This window comes from Aquarana catesbeiana, linkage group LG05 (assembly GCF_042186555.1).
Source record: "Aquarana catesbeiana isolate 2022-GZ linkage group LG05, ASM4218655v1, whole genome shotgun sequence".
NCBI classification, from domain to species: Eukaryota; Metazoa; Chordata; class Amphibia; order Anura; family Ranidae; genus Aquarana; species Aquarana catesbeiana.
The window spans coordinates 44,101,071-44,118,776 of record NC_133328.1 but is presented as its reverse complement, the minus strand read 5'-3'; positions in this window follow the sequence as shown (position 1 = coordinate 44,118,776).

The following is a 17,706-nucleotide window of genomic DNA, read 5'->3' as shown; positions in this document are numbered from 1 at the left end:
GGGGGGCGATACAGTAAGTGGCTATGGCCGCCGGCTGTATCACGGGAGCGCGCCCGCAAGAACTCACCACCATGCAAGGGAGCTCGCATGAAGGTGATTAGTTCTTGCGGGGAGGAGCTGAAACAGCCGCCGAGGGACCCCAGAAGACCAGGTTCGGGGCCACTCTGTGCAAAACGAGCTGCACAGTGGAGGTAAGTATAACATGTTTGTTATTTAAAAAAAATAAATTTACCTTTAGTGTTCCTTTAACTCTCTGGGTGTTGAAAAGTGAAAAGTTGAGGGAAGGGGAGTAGCTAGCTCGGGAGAGGTAGAGATGGTGGCTGGTGACAGAGGTTCTGTAGGTAGTGAGTTCAGGCACCTGATACATAATGCTGAGTGCATGGGCCTCTATCTTAGGGCCCACTGCGGTTCGGAACTGGTCCTAGGGGCCTGGTCTGGAACCACGGTGTACAAAGCCTCCTGAAGTATGTGAGGTGGCTCCCTTCTTTGCCTTCTGACTGAAATGGTGAACAAGTGTGTGATGAAGAGTTGGTGGAGGGAAGTCAGTTCTCAATGCTGTTCCCCTCAAAATAGTAGTTGGTGCTGGAACCAGTGTTGCTGGTGAGTGTAATGGAGGTTATCCTTCTGTATATGGGGCCCTGTGAATCAATTGTACTTCTGACCATAAGGGGAGCTGAACTCACATGTGTAACAATAAAACAGCATTCAATGCCCCTCATGTTAATTAATGTATTCCATATGAGGCAGAAGAGAGAGTGGAGGTAGGCCTTTGGGCAGTCTGTCCCTTACTCTTCAGGGGGTGCCCACTCCTCCTGCTGTTTTGTGCCCATGGTAGGCTGCTATTGGTATCCATATCACCAGAAAGCCATAATACTGAGCCTAGCTGGTAACATAAATGAAAAGCTGGCATTGCCAACTCAGATCCGGCAAGTTCCTAGGAACAGTATCTCACAAAAGTGAGTACACCCCTAAGTGAAAATGTCGAAATTGGGCCCAAACTGTCAATATTTTGTGTGGCAACCAGATGCTTGGCCAGTCCATCACCTTTACCCTCAGCTTCCTTAGCAAGGCAGTGTTTGTCTTGGAGGTGTGTTTGGTCCTTATCATGTTGGAATACTGCCCTGTGGCCCAGTCTCTGAAGGGAGGAGATCATGCTCTGCTTCTGTATGTCACAGTGCATGTTGGCAATCATGGTTCCCTCAATGAACTGTAGCTCCCCAGTGCCGACAGCACTCAGCCCCATTTAATGACACTCCCACCACCATGCTTGACTGTAGGCAAGACACACTTGTCTTTGTACTCCTTACCTGGTTGCCGCCACACACGCCTGACACCATCTGAACCAAATAAGTTTATCTTGGTCTCATCAGACCACAGGACATGGTTCCAGTAATCCATGTCCTTAGTCTGCTTGTCTTCAGCAAACTGTGGGCTTTCTTGTGCATCATCTTTAGAAGAGGCTTCCTTCCTGGGACGACAGCCATGCAGACCAATTTGATGCAGTGTGTGGCGTATGGTCTGAGCACTGACAGGCTGACCCCCCACCCCTTCAACCTCTGCAGCAATGCTGGCAGCACTCATACATCTATTTCCCAAAGACAACCTCTGGATAGGATGCTGAGCACATGCACTCAAGTTCTTTGGTTGACCATGGCGAGGCCTGTTCTGAGTGGAACCTGTCCTGGTAAACTGCTATATGGTCTTGGCCACCATGCTGCAGCTCAGCTTCAGAGTCTCGGCAATCTTTATGTAGAGCAACAATTCTTTTTTTCAGATCCTCAGAGAGTTCTTTGCCATGAGGGGCCATGTTGAACTTCCAGTGACCAGTATGAGAGAGTGAGAGCGATAACACCAAATTTAAATCACCTGCTCCTCATTTACACCTGAGACCTTGTAACACCAACGAGTCACATGACACTGGGCAGGAAAAATGGCTAATTGGGCCCAATTTGGACATTTTCACTTAGGGGTGTATTCTCTTTTGTTGCCAGTGTTTTAGACATTAATGGCTGTAGCCGTAGCTGTACATCGGTCCGTTTTACAGCTATAGCAGGCACGCGTGCGCCGCCGGAGGTGCGCGCTCGCTGCATGGCAGGAGAGCTGATGCGCTTGATGAGCCGCGATGTCTGCCCGCCACCCACGGTCACTCCACAGAGAGCCAGAATGGGGATCTGTCAATGTAAACAAACAGATCCCCGTTCTGACCGGGAAGTACAGAGCGATCGTCTGTTCCTAGTGTTCCTAGTGATTAGGAACAGCAATCTTTCTGTACTCCCAGTCAGTCCCCTCCCCCCACAGTTAGGAACACCTCCCAGGAAACACATTTAACCCCTTGATCACCACTAGTGTTAACCCCTTCCCTGCCAGTGTCATTTATGCAGCAATCAGTGCATTTTTATAGCACTGGTCACTGTATAAATGTCACTGGTCCCAAAAAAAAGTCAAAAGTGTCCAATCTGTCCACAGCAATATCGCAGTCCCGCTAAAAATGGCTGATCACCGACATTACTACTAATTATAATAAAAATGCCATAAATGTAACCCCTATTTTGTAGACCCTATAACTTTTGCGCAAACCAGTCAATATACGTTTTGTGTGATTTTTTTTACCAAAAATATGTAGAAGAATACATATTGGCCTAAACTGATGTAGAAATTATTTATTTATTTTTTTTGGATATTTATTAAAGCAAAAAGTAAAAAATATATTTTTTTTTCAGAATTGTCAGATTTTTTTTGTCTATAGCGCAAAAAATAACAACCGCAGAGATGATCAAATACCACCAAAAGAAAGCTCTATTTGTGGTAAAAAAAAGGACGTAAATTTTGTTTGTGTACAGCGTCGCACGACTGTGCAATTGTCAGCTAAAGCGACGCAGTGCCATATCGCATAAAATGGCCTGGTCATTAAGGGAGAAAATCTTCCGGTCCTTAAAGTGGAGTTCCACCCACTTTTACAACTCTTCAGCATCCCTCACTAAACTGTGCACTGTAAACGAATTGGATATTTAAAAAAAAAATTCTCAGCACCTACTGTATATCTGCTGTGTTCATTTTTCACTTCCTCCTCCCTGGCCGTGGCACATCGCATCATTTCCTGTTTGCAATGACTTCTGGGAAGGGGCGGCAACTTCCTCTGACACTGCCATTGCTATGGAAACCTGACCTGAAACCCATTACACAGCTTGTGCTGCACTGAGCATGTGCAAGATCTGCAAGGATGAGATCCAGGAAGAAATACAGTCTGGCTTCAAATGCCCACACTTAAGATGGCCACGGCCTGCTGTAAGTTTATAAAATAACAAACTACTACTATAAACTAACAAAATAGACCTTAGTTTACAGACTAACTTTACTAGAATACATTAAGCTTGTGTATTATAGGGGTATTTTTATTGAAAAAGTATAATTTCAGCCGGAACACCACGACGTTTCATGTAGTCGGTGACCAGGTTCGCACACATCTCAGGAGTGATTTTTGGTCCACTCTTCTTTACAGATCTTCTCTAAATCCTTAAGGTTGTCTCTTGGTAACTCAAAATTTTGAGGAAAATAAATGCTGACTATGACCCTAAGAACACCATCCCTACAGTCAAGCACGGAGGTAGACACATTATGCTTTGGGGCTGTTTCAAAAGGTACAGGCTGACTTTGCTGCATTGAGGGGCCAATGTATGGGCCCATGTATTGGAAAATCTTGGATAAGAATACTGAATATGGGTTGTGGATGGGTCTTTTAGCATGACAATGACCCAAATCATACCGCCAAGGCAACAAAGGAGTGGCTCAAGAAAAAGCACATTAAGGTCATGGAGTGGCCTAGGCAGTCTCCAGGCCTTAATCCTATAGAAAATTTATGGAGGGAGCTGAAATATCAAGTTGCCAAGCGACAGCCAGTCTTGTGAGCCATACACACATTAGGATTTTCCGACAACAAATGTTGGATGTGAGCTTGTTGTCGGAAAGTCTGACCGTGTGTATGCTCCATAGAACATTTGTTGTCGAAATTTCTGCCAACAAATGTTTGAGAGCAAGATATCAAATTTTCCGACAACAAGATTTGTTGTCGGAAAGTCCGATTGTGTGTACACAATTCTGACGCACAAAAGTCCACGCATGCTCGGAATCAAGCAGAAGAGCCGCACTGGCTATTGAACTTCATTTTTCTTGGCTCATCGTACGTGTTGTACGTCACCGCGTTCTCGACGTTCGGAATTTCGGAACATTTGTGTGAATATGTGTATGCAAGACAAGTTTGAGCCAACATTCTTCGGAAAAAAATCCATGGTTTTGTTGTCGGAAAATCCTATCGTGTGTACATAGCTTTAGATTCAGCCAGTTTAGAGGCAGTCTCTAAAACTTAAGGATTTAGAGAAGATCTGTAAAGAAGAGTGGACCAAATTCCCTCCTGAAACGTGTGCAAATCTAGTCACCAACTACAAGAAACATCTTGGTCCGACGGACACCGATGGAATAAATGCGGCTGACAATCCGATCGTGTGTGGGCTTCACCAGACCTTCAGCGGACTTTTCCAGTCACAAATCTGACGGACTTTAGATTTGGAACATGCTTCAAATCTTTACGTCGTAACTCCGCCGGACCCAGAAATCTGCTCGCCTGTATGCTAGTCCGACGGACAAAAACCCACGCTAGGGCAGCTATTGGCTACTGGCTATCAACTTCCTTTTTTAGTCCGGTCGTACGTCATCACGTACGAATCCGTCGGACTTTTGTGTGATCGTATGTAGTTAAGTCCGTTCGTTATAAAGTCCGCCGCAAGTCCGCCAAAAGTCTGTCGAAAGTCTGTCAGACGGGCTGTCGGACTTTTGTTGCCGAAAAGTCCGACCGTGTGTACGCGGCATTACTTCTGTGCTTGCCAACAAGGGTTTTTCCACCAAGTACTAAGTCATATTTTGCTCGGGGATCAAATACTTATTTTTCTCACTGAACTGCAACTCAATTTATAACATTTGTATCATGTGTTTTTTTTGGTTGATATTCTGTATCTATCATTTAAAATACACCTATGATAAAAATTATAGACGCTTCATTTCTTTGTAAGTGGGCAAACTTACAAAATCTTCAGTGGAGCAAATAATTATTTTTTCCATGGTAGCTGGTTGCTAAGGAGTTGGCCGGGAAGCCGGCCGCCGTGTCCTTGACAACCGATGAGTCATCAGCTGTCAGCGGGATTCCCTTCGGTGGCCCCCCAATCCATACCAGACCCGTATCTGAGCATGCAGCCTGGTAGGTCATTAAAGGGAGAGGACGAGCAAGCTCCCCCCCTCCTAAACCATTCCAGGCTGCATGCCCTCCACATGGAGGGCTACTTTGGGCAAGGGGGGCTCTGTCTCCCGCCCCAATGCACCTTGTCCCCATGTTGATGGGGACAAGTGCCTCTTCCCCACAGCCCTGGCTGGTGGTTGTGGGGGTCTGCAGGGAGGGGGCTTATCAGAATCTGGAAGCCCCCTTTAAAAAAAGGGGCCACCGGATCCCGCCCCCCCTCAATGTGAATGAGTATGGGGTAACCATACTCATACTCAACCATTGTACCCCTACCCATTCACCAAAAAAAAAAAAGCAGTTTAGTGTTACAAAAAACAAGAGATGTTTTTTGACAGGTCCTTTATTCCTCCGCAGATGTCTTCTTTCTCTGCTTCTTCCTCCACCGCTGCCACCCCACTGAAAATATAAAAATGCTCCTCCTCCAAAGCTGGCTCCCACCATCTGTCAGCTCCGGTGTCTGACAGTTCTTATATAGCTATGGGGCGTGGCCATGTGGTGACATCACTCTGAGACCCTGCCCCCTTGTAACGTCACTGACCCATACTGGGTCTGTGATGTTACAAAAAAGTGCATAGGTCTTAAGGTAGGGTCAATCCAGAAGACCGAGGACATCTTGTGTTAGAAAAGAAGTACTGCGGGGGGGGGAGCTTTGAATTTAAGGTGAGCATTACAGCAAATGTTGCATTCTCTTTATTACTCCCGGGGGGGGGGGGGGGGTTAACTTTATACAAAAATAAAATTTAGCTCAGAATTGGGCTTTAAGGCTGAAGCAGGCAGAACAGAAGGAACATAACAAAGAGCTATCATGGAATAATTGAAAAAAGCGTTTGTCTATAATCCTTATTAACCTAGCTAAAATGAGCCATGATTATAGACGGTAGTTCTCCTCTAAATTTCACCAGCAACAGCATAGATAACACACATTTAGACCATTCAATCTGCATTGAGCGGTTAGAACAGACTGCAAAGTATATAGCAGGAGAAATTCGTTTGTATGGCTTCCTCCGGCAAAGCACAGTAAGCCCAGTTCAATTTAGATAAATGTTAAACCTTACATCCTGAAGCAAAAAGTTAAACCTTAACACACTCACTAAACAGAAAGATGTACGGGCAGAGCGGCATCAAGGAAGAAGATCTAGAATTATTGTCATATAGCCCTCAGCACCATTCACTGGAGTGACAAAAAAAAGGCTGACTGCTGTTTTTCCTTATTGCTCAATAAAGAAATACGACATGATTTAATGGTTCCTGAGTCCTGTACAATGGGCTGCTTTGGCTACTGTTCCAAAGAATACAATCCCATTATCTGCCAATAGTGACAGTGATTCAGTTTGCATATCCCCAAAAAAAGCACTCCGAGGCATTAAGTGAAAGCAATCAGTGAGCCACTGATTCATTCAGTAAACCCTGCAGATGTGCTGTAGTCAAAAAATTAAATGAGTTTAGCTTAACTGAGGTTTTCTGTGGTCCACAAATTCAGACTCACAGGACCGCTGTTGTGTGCTTCCTGAAGCTCCTGAGTACCTTTATCCCTCCACTGTCTGTGTGCAATCACGTCTATGCTTCTGGGGCAGGTTCTAAATTCTGGGTTGGATATTGAGGAGAGTCCAATACAAAAGTTCATATCACTCAGAGGTCTTTTTGAACTCTTTATTGGTTAAAGCAGTTCCAGGCATTTTTTAAACTCCCTTCCCCCCATTTGGGATAACTTTCTAATGTATACTTTTTTTTTCCATCATTGTAAATACCTTTTATTTAACCGAAACTTCTGCTTCCGGTGTACCTCACCGTGGCAAGGTACATTATGTCCGCCAACCTGACCATTGGCTCCTGGGATATAAGTGTAATCAATCCCAGAAGTCAATGGGCATCCACCGCGATGGCAACCTGAAACACAATTAGTGCGCCGCACTTTGTACCACATGCGCGAGATCGTAAGGTGCATGCTGGGTAGCCAGCAGTGTCATATCCCAGAAGGAGCAACGAGTGGGCTTCAGATGCCCACACTGAAGATGGGAGGTGGGGATAGCAGAGTGAGTTTTTTTAACCTCTTCAATACCAGGCACCCCCCCCCCCCCCCTCCTGCCCAGGTCAATTTTCAGCTTTCAGCGCTGTCACTTTTTAAATGACAATTGCATGGTCATGTTACACTGTACCCAAACAAAATTTTTTGCATTTTGTTCCCACAAATAGAGATTTCTTTTGGTGGTATAGCATGGGAAAGATACATATATGGTGAGATAAAGTTGCTGAGCACCCCGGATAATATAATATGGGAAGGTTCCCCCAGAGAGGGTTTTTTTAGCAGCAAAGTACATAAATATCAAGGAATTCAAAAGAAGGGTATTTTAATTAGTAAAAATTTATTAGCGTACAATATACCATGAAGGTTAAAATATGAGCTCGGCACGGGGGTATACCCATGAAGTGCAAATATTACAACATAAAAGAATACATGGCATTACATAGCAAACATGTCAAATAAGACAAAAACTGACGCGTTTCGACCCATTTCGTTAGGGTCTTCTTCAGAGGATGAGTTTGCTGCAAAGAGACTACATTTAGCATGTCAAATGGAAAAAAATGCACTGATGATCATATAGGCGCAATTAATAGCCATTACGTATATTTACCTATATGCATGCGCAGGGGACCTCCCAACCGAAATTCCCAAAAGAACTATCAGACAATTCTGCACGCTGGCAGATCCGAAGGTGGCCCACTCTATGCGACTTACAAGGAGTCACACACTATTACTCGTGGGGCCCGCCAGGCATGGAGGGGCCGACACCTGCGGCAGAATTCCAGAGCATCAATACAAGAGGTATATATGTGAATTTTATTATGTAACGTTATTATTAGATTATTGAATATAAAATTATTTATATTCGTATACTGAGTTATATGGCATGGTCAGACAACTACGCCACAGAGACTGATTAAATTTTATCAAAATAAAAAAATATAGTAAGCATATGAAAAGGATACTAGAAATGTGAAAACCATTGAAAAGATAAGAACAAAGGTTGAATCTTACAAACCTACACAAAAGTGTACAAAAGTGAACATAGGGGAGTGCACAGGAGTGAAGAAGGAAGAAAAGAAAGGTGCATGTTGTGTCAGAAGTGAAGGAAGTGAATGAAAAGGTAGTGTGCATGCTGTGAGGGATAGGGTGGGACGGGGGGGAGGCAAAGGGACGTGTGGACAATTGTGATGGAGAAGTGTTGGAGCGGAAAAAGTGACAAGGGGCAAGAAAGAAGAGGAATGTGGGATAACAACAAAGGGAAAATACAGAAAGGGGGGGGGGGGAATGAAAGTGCAAAATGAAGTGCAAGGGACAATGGGAAAAGGGGAAGTGAATGACAAACAAACAAGGTAAAAGGTGAAGAACATCACAAAAGGGAAGAGGGGGAGGAAAGAAAAAGAGGGGAAGGGAAGGGGAGAGAGGAAGGGGTAGCAATGGGAGAGTGCCGGTGAATGTGGAAATGAGGGGAAGAGATGATACTAAAGAAGGGGAAAAAAAAGTGCCAGTGCAGGCAGGGATAAAAAATAAATAAAAATGGTGTGGTGCAGGTGGAAAGTGAAGAGAGGAGAAAGGTGAGGGAAGTAGGGGTGCGTTAGGGAACGAGGTAGTTAAGTGTGTGAAGGCTAACAAAAATAACATTTGGTAAGTGAGTAATAAGTAAAAAATAATGGTAATAATGCTAATAAAGGGGTACCTTATTACTGAGGAAATGCAACAAGTACTCCAAAGGTGGAAATGATGTAAAGAAGCATCTTGAAAGATGGTGGGTAATTCATGACTCTATTAGTAAGGATCATTTGATTAAGGTTATTACATGGAATTATATGTTGATAGTTCAATAAAAGTGAACAAAGGTAGGGACATAGGAACTTACTAAATCAGGAGAAAAGAGACGAGTGTCCGGCCGTCCAAAAGCAGGATGGGGGGTGGTCACCTGACAGACCAGCCCACATTCTGGGGTTAATATAGTGACCCTTGATTGTTTGCTCATTATTGGAAGCCGCCGCAGGTGAGAGGGCCCCCTCCCACTTACCTGACATGGGAGCCAGGGGAGACTGATGGCCGCCAAAGGCATGCCGCGTGTGGCCCTCGGCGTTCCGAAAGACAGAAGTCCTGACCTCTGTCGTCACTTACGCTGACAAGATGTGGTGTCATGACTCAGCATGCACCCGTGTGGATACCGCACATGAGGATCAGATTGGAGATAGGCGGGTGTAAGCAAACACAAATCTGTGTACATCTGCCACTCTATAGAAGTGAATGGAGGGTCTGATTGGGTCCACCCGAAAAATGGACAGGCGGACTTGATCGGACAATCTTCAGGATTCCGGCAGGTATTGCTGGCTGCTGCCGTCCCCCCACCACGGCGGGTATGGCTGGTGGCTACTGCTGTCCCTAGGGCAGGTATGGCTGGAGGCTCCTGCTGGCTGTCCTCCAGGGCTGGTACTGCTGGTGGTGTCTGCTAGCTGGTACTGCTGGTGGGTACTACCGGCTTGTATTGCTGCGGATCCTACTGGTGGGTACTGCTGGCTGTGGTGGTTCTGCTGGCTGGTACTGCTGCGGGTCCTGCTGGTGGGTACTGCTGGCTGGTACTGCTGCGGGTCCTGCTGGTAGGTATTGCTGGCTGGTACTGCTGCGGATTCTGGTGGTGGGTACTGCTGTGGATCCTGCTGGTGGGTACTGATGAGGGTCCTGCTGGCAGATATCCCTGGTGGATGGTACTGCTGGCGGGTATGCCTGGTGTATGGTACTGCTGGTGGGTATCCCTGGTGGCTAATACAGCTGGTAGGTACTGTTGGCACTGTTGGTAGGTATGCCTGGAAATACTGCTGGCACTGCTGGTGGGTATCCCTGGTGGGTATTGCTGGCACTGCTGGTGGGTATCCCTGGTGGGTACTGCTGGCACAGGTGGTGGGTATTACTGGCACTGCTGGTGGGTATCCCTGGTGGGTACAGCTGGCACTGCTAGGAGGTACTGCTGGCACTGTTGGTGGGTACCGCAGGCACTGGCACTATTGGAGGGTACTGCTGGCACTGGCGGGTACAGCAGGCACTGGCACTGTTGGTGGGTACTGCTGGCACTGTTGCTGGGTACTGCTGGCACTGTTGCTGTGTACTGCACTGGCACTGTTGCTGGGTACTGCTGGCACTGGTGGTGGGTACTGCTGACACTGTTGCAGGGTACTGCTGGCACTGGCACTGTTGGTGGGTACTGCTGGCACTGGCAGTTAGCACTGCTGGCACTGTTGCTGGGTATCCCTGGTGGCTGCTGTCCCAAATCGTAGGTTCCCGACCCGCCATCCCTGAGCATCAGTGTGACAGGAATGCTGGAGGAAGCATGCAGCTGCAGTAGAGAGCAGAGCCGATGCTTCCTGTATCGCTCCTCTCACAGACGGAGTACATTTGGTATCACACTGTACAGGAGCCGGCGCTATATAGGAAGCATTGGCTCTGCTTCCTCTAGTGCCAGTGTTCTATCAAAATAGCCAATTCATCGAGATCTCCAATCATGTCACTTACGATTACTGTAAATCATCAGTAATTGGAGATTTAGACGAGTTGCTGTTTTGACACAACACTGGAAAGCGTGTACACTCCGGTACACAAAGTTTGCTGTTTTGACAGAACAGCGGCTATAGCGGAAAAAGTTGTCGCCGCGTGGAGGCGACCATTTTGTTGGTTAGTATCGGGTGGACTAACAGTGTCCGCTTATAATATCGTCTGCCGGAGTGTACACGCTTACCGGTGTTGTGTCAAAACAGCAACTCATCTAAATCTCCAATTTCTGATGCTTTACAGTAACCGGAAGTGAAGTGATTGGAGATCTCGATGAATTGGCTATTTTTTTTTTTTGGAAATTCTTTTTTATTCACTTTAAAAGGCATACAAATAACAACAGGCCACATACGGCCGACAGCCACCGACTATAACACAATTGCCGGTGGACATTTACATACAAAACCACAGACATACGTTTAGAACTCCCCCCTCCCTCCCCCCCAAACAACAAAGCTTTTGCCCAGATACATACTGTCCAAGTTAGCCTCCAGACTGGAGGAAGGCACTAGCAGACACCGCACCCTCATTGTTTAACAACTTGAGTCTCAATGCTAATTACAGAAGGCATGACCCGACCCCCACCCCAGTACTAAGAATTTTGCATGGATAAGAAACTCTCCCCCCCACAAGTGACCATATGTCCTAATGCAGAATTGTCAATTTTGCTCCTGTATGTTAGTCATATACATCCTCCTTTGTGGCCTCGTACACCAATATCAATAGCGATAAGTTATCTGTAATTAGTCTGACACCGTATCCACCGATGCCATCCAACCACCCCACACTTTGTCAAATTTGGTCAGTGCCCCCCTACTCAAATAAGTGGCTTTATAAAATGGTACTGCCTTGTTAACCAATGCCTTCCAGGACTCCAAGGTTGGGGCTGAGGAACTCTTCCAGGAGAGAATAATCCTCTTTTTGGCATAAAACAACAATATAGTAAGAAGAGTTCTAATAGCCCTGGTAGTAGCTAGGGGCTCCACCAAATGCAGTAGGCATACCTCAACTGTCATGGGAATCGAAATAGAGGTGACCGACCTTATGCAGCCTGCTACATCTTGCCAGTATGCCTTGACCTGTAGGCATTCCCAAAAAATATGCATAAAATTCGCTAGCGGCGTGGAGCACCTCCAACAAGATGAGTGCTGGTTCCCAAACATCCTAGCAAGTCTGGCTGGGGTCAGATAAATCCTATGCAGGAATTTAAAGTGAATTAGTCTGTCCCTAGTGGAGACCAAAGTCTGAATTGCAATTCCCCATACATCATCCCAGTCATCTCTATCCAACCCCGAGGTCACAGCCTCCCATGCTTGTCTGCAGGGTTCTAACAGTTTCGTTGTTTCCTGAAAGAGATCTCTGTATATGCTGGAAACTGGTTTAGACAACGAGTCACTGCGGGTCAGCAGTTCTAGATCACTGGGCTCAAGGTCAAGAGGTTCTCCTCCAAATTGGGATTGAAAGGCATGCCTTAATTGAATGTACCGGAAAAAATGCGAGTTTGGTAGTTCATAACGCGATTTTAACACGTCGAAGGACATTAGGGTGCCATTCACTACAATGTGATTTAGTGTCTTAATTCCGTATTTTGTCCACACTATGGGATCCGGGTAATCGAAGAAGTGCGGCAGACCAGGATTCCTCCACAAGGGGAGATTTGGAGAAAATTTATTAGGACTAGAAGGCCGGAGCCCCTGAGTCATGGACCATGCCCTAATTACAGAGCGCATGGAGGGCGTCAGTGAGTAGGGAGCCCGTAAACCCCTATATACCAAGTGGGATAGTGCTTCATATGAACCCACACATGCCGCCTCCAACGACACAGCTGCGTCATCCGAAGGCGTGGTCAACCAACGGTGTGCCACCGTTAATTGGCCGGCTAAAAAATATTTTTGGAAATTTGGTACCGCTAGGCCTCCCTCCCCCCACGGCTGCTGCAAAATGGTCAGTTTAATGCGGGGGACTCCTCCCTGCCACAGAAAGGAAGAGATCATACTGTCTATTGACTTGAAAACTGTTTTTGGTATCCACACCGGAGAATTTCTAAGGGTATACAGGAGTAATGGTAGTATTTTCATTTTGAGCAGATTTATCTTCCCAATAAGTGACAATGGAAGATTTTTCCAGGAATGTAATTTTTTAGAGATGATGTCTAGTAATGGGGACACATTAAGACTAATGAATTCCGTCAATGAATTCGTAATTTGAAGACCTAGGTATTTAATTTGTGTTACCCATTGCAAGGGATTACCTGGTTCTGCCTGTCTATTCGCCCGGTGAGAACGTAGCGGAAGTATCTTAGATTTATTCCAATTGACCCGGAGTCCAGAAACCCCTGTAAATCGCTCCAGTAGCGCCAGCGCAGCCTGTAGAGAAGGTCCAGTATCTCTAATGAAAAGGACTAGGTCATCTGCATAAAGGGCTGTAGTCTCGGTAAGAGTACCCACCCCAATACCCTGTATTTGAGAGGAGGAGCGCAGTGCAATCGCCAGAGGTTCCATGACCAACGCAAATAAGCCCGGTGACAATGGACACCCTTGCCTGGTGCCTCTGGATACTGGAAAATTGTCAGACACCCCTCCATTAAGGCGGAGTGCTGCCACCGGCTGCTCATAGAGCATTGATATCCATTTGAGGAATATAGGACCAAATCCCATGCGTTGAAGTACCTGGGTCATATATCCCCAATCTATGGAGTCAAATGCCTTTTCCAGATCGAAAAACACCAGAGCCCCTCCAGAAGATATCTCCTCATCTATTTGCGTGTGGGTGTACACTCTGCGAATGTTAATGTCAGTTGCTTTGTTGGGCATAAACCCTGTTTGATCTGGTGATATCAAGTGCTCTAGAATCTTCATCAATCTATTGGCAATCATTTTGGTCAAAATTTTGAGGTCCATGTTTAACAGTGCTATGGGCCTGTAGGAGGAGCATTGAAGAAGGTCTTTATCAGGCTTGAGCAGTAACACCACATGAGCCTCATACATCGAGAGCGGCAGTCTCCCCGTCTCAAAGCACTCTCCATAAAGTTGCAAGAGTCTGGGAGACAGCAGCTCCATATAAGTTTTATACCATTCCGCTGGTATCCCATCCGGACCCGGAGCTTTACCATTGGGGAAGGAGGCAATGACCGAAGCCAATTCCTTAAGAGTAAAAGGAGCTTCCAACTCTGCCGCCACCTCCCCCGGCAGCTCCGGGACCCGAAGGGAGCCCAACAGATCCAGTAGCACTCGGTCATCATATTTGGGTATAGCAGTATATAACTCTGAGTAGTACGACACAAAAGCCCGCATAATACCCTCTCCATCTCTCACTAGATTACCTCCAGCTGAATAAATGCACGGGATAGCTGTGTGTGTTCGGGTGTCTGCCGCCAAGTAGGCCAACAGCTTCCCATTCTTATCCCCTTTTTCAAATAGTTCCTCAGCCCTTCTCTTAAATGTACATTGTGTATGAGTTTGAAAATGGACCAACAAGGCCCTTCTGGCCATCTGTAACTCCGCCAGGGTGGAGGAAGAGGGCGCATCAGCATGGAGCTTCGCACAGCGTAGTTCACGGGCCTGAAGCATCTCCGACTCTGAATTTTTCTCCACCCTAGCGGCTTTAATGGCAGATATATATGCCCCACGGGTGGATGCCTTGAACGCATCCCAAACCATGAGCCCATCTGCTGAACCTTCATTGTTGTCCCAGTATTCCTGTATGTGTGGGGAGACCAATTCCTCAACCGAGGGCTCACTCACCCACCCCGGATGCAGCCTCCAACTCCTTCGACTATTGCCTGATGATCGGCTCAACATTACCTGTAAGGGGGTATGATCGGAAAGCCCCCCCGCCAGGTAAACGGCTTCCACAATCTGTGGTAGCAGTGCTGAATTAGCAAAAGCCAGATCAAGACGGGATGAGGAGGCACTGACGTGGGAAAGGTAAGAATAACTGCGCTCACCAGGATGTTTCCACCTCCACACCTCCTCCAATGCCGCCGTGTCTGCCCAGTGACCCAGTTCTAGATTCCGCACCCGAGTCGGGTTAGAGGTGTCCAGCCCATAGTCTAGGATGTTATTAAAATCGCCCGCCACTAGCACTTTTAATGGGCCAAAGGTGGCAATCTTCTCTAAAACCAGGTACAGAACCTCGTTTTTGAAGGGGGGTGGAACATATACATTCGCTATTGCCAATAACTGAGAGTCAATGGCAAGGACCACAATTGCATATCTCCCATAGGGATCTGTTATTACATGTTCTATAACACATGGTAAGTTTTTATGTATTAAAATAGCCACTCCCCTGGCATAAGAGGAGTGCGTAGAGTGTATGGCTCTCTGTACCCAGTTCCTGTTCAGGGATAAAATTTTGTTACCCTCTAGGTGGGTTTCCTGCAGGAGGATAATATGGGGATTCAAGGATTTGAGGTACTGGAGGACCAATGAACGTTTAAATTTGGAATTTAATCCGCGGACATTCCACGAGATTATTTTGAGGTCACTCATAGAGTGGAGCTAGGTATTGGATAAGGACAGGAGTTGTCCCATAAACTGGGGAGGTCAATGGGGGGGGACCCGGGCACAGAGAGCAGTAAAGCACCACAGCACTACAGATGGACAGCATATATCTTAATAGGCAATTTACCTCCTCATGTGGTCGCACCAATGAGGTGGGCCACCGAGGGAAGCATAGAAAACAGACATCTTTTCCCAACAAAAAACATAAAAGAGAAAAAAATAAAAAAGGACTTGCAAAAAATAATAAAAAAAGAGAAGTCACAGAAAAAAACATTTTAAGAACCCAACTCCCTGTTTGCTCCAGGCGAACAGAACCAAAAAAAGAACAAAACCGCCGGAGAAACTTTATTCCCATCAACTTAGTGAGCAAAGGGTGGAACGTTCCAAGAGTCTATCCACTCAAAAAAGGGGGTTCGGGAAGACTTGTAGGTAGTGCAAACATTTAGAACAGTACCTGAAGCTCCTGCAGTGCACGGATGGCAAGTTCCAGAGATTGTCTTCCATTGCAGACCGCTAGGGGGACAAAAAGAAAAACTGTTTTGGGACAACAGGATTCCAGAAAGGTGCCGCATCAGCGGGAACCACCACTCTCAGCATTAGTACCACATTAAGGCAAGTATCTTCTGGATCCAATCTAAATGTTTCCGTGAGACAGATTCCGCCACCAGGTCCCAGCATTAAGCGATGGCATCCAGCCACTCAGCCACCTCCGCAGGGGACTCGAAGAACTTTGCAGCTCCACGATGAAGTACTTTTAGACGGCTAGGATACAGCATGTTATAAATCAGACCCTTCTCCCTCAGGCGTCTGCGGATATCTGTAAAGGAGCGTCTTTTCTTTTGCAGTTCTGGCGAAAAATCAGGATACAAATGGATGACAGCATTTTCATGTTTCAATTCAGGGTGCTTGCGGGCTTCCGCCAGGATCATATCTCTATCCCTGAAATTCAGCAGGCGCACAAGAAACGCACGCGGCCATGCTCCCGTCGGTCTCCGGCCCGCGGGCACCCTATGTGCTCGCTCCACGACATAGACAGGAGACAGATGCTGCAGTCCCAGGAGCTTTTTGAAAAAGGCCTCCGCAAACTCCACAGGGTTGGCGCCCTCTTCACCTTCAGGGAGCCCTACCACCCGGACATTATTGCGCCTGAGGCGGTTTTCTGCATCTTCTGAACGGGCCATTAGAGTTTTAACCTGCTGCTGCAGCTCCACCACCGATTGTGCCGTGGAGGCTGCCACGTCCTCCACTGTAGAAATGCGCTGCTCAGTTTCTGTTAAACGGCCCCTAATTTTGTCCATATCCTACCTTATCAGCCCACATTCGATCGTCAGGGTATCTATTTTCCCCTCCACGGATGACTTACTATCTGCGATGGCCGCCAGTATCATTGCGGTGGACCCCTCACCCAGCCGCTCCGACGCTTCCTCCATGACCGTCGGGGGCCCCTCTTGACCCGAAGCCCTAAGTGCCGCCATCCAGGTGTCTGTTTGTACCGCTACAGAGGCCGAAGAGGATGATGCTATAGGCAAGGCGGCTGTAGCACGTGTGTTCGGTGGCGAGATCCGGGAGATGGAGGTAGCTGCCTTCTTTGCCGATTGTCGTTTCCCGGTCATCGGAAGGACCGGGGGGGCCCCCCAGACCGGAGGAAGGTATTTGCTGAGCAGAGCTGCTGAATATACACCAGGATGGAGATGGATCAGAGTCACAGAGGTGCCAAGGGGACAGGAGAGCCACAGGTGATCACTGGTATACCAAGATGGCCGCCTCCTACCAGGCCGGATCCTCGATCTCCCCCCCCTGCCGTTCAGTTAGAATGACACACTGGGTCCAGCAAGCAGCAGCCGGCCAGCCGTGAGGTCCCGATGGCCGTGGGAAGAGAAACCTGGGCTCAAGGTTGTCTGAGGATCCCTGAGAATCCGCCGAGGCCTGCACAGGGTGAAGCAAGATGGCCGCCGAGAATTAGGCAGGAGCCCCGGCCCTTCCCACAGGCAGCCACAGGGCGAGTGAGCACCCCAATGACAGCCCGGATGATGCGGCCGACAGCAGCTATATGTCACCCAGCTTAGGATGTACCAGGTGGGCCAGAAGCACTTGTCTGGGCTGTCCTTGGGTGCACCAAGATGGCCGCCGCCCCGGAATGCAGGCCGGAGCCGCGATCCGTCCTTCAGGCAGCTGCAAAATGGGGAGGAAACGCCGCCGGAGGTGGCCCCGAGCGGTCGGACGGCCACAACAGGAGGCGATCGGGCCCAGGACAGTTCAGGGAGGCCAGGAGATCCCGCTGAGGCCGCCGCCGGGTGAGGCAAGATGGCCGCCGCTCCGGGAACTAGGCCGGAGCC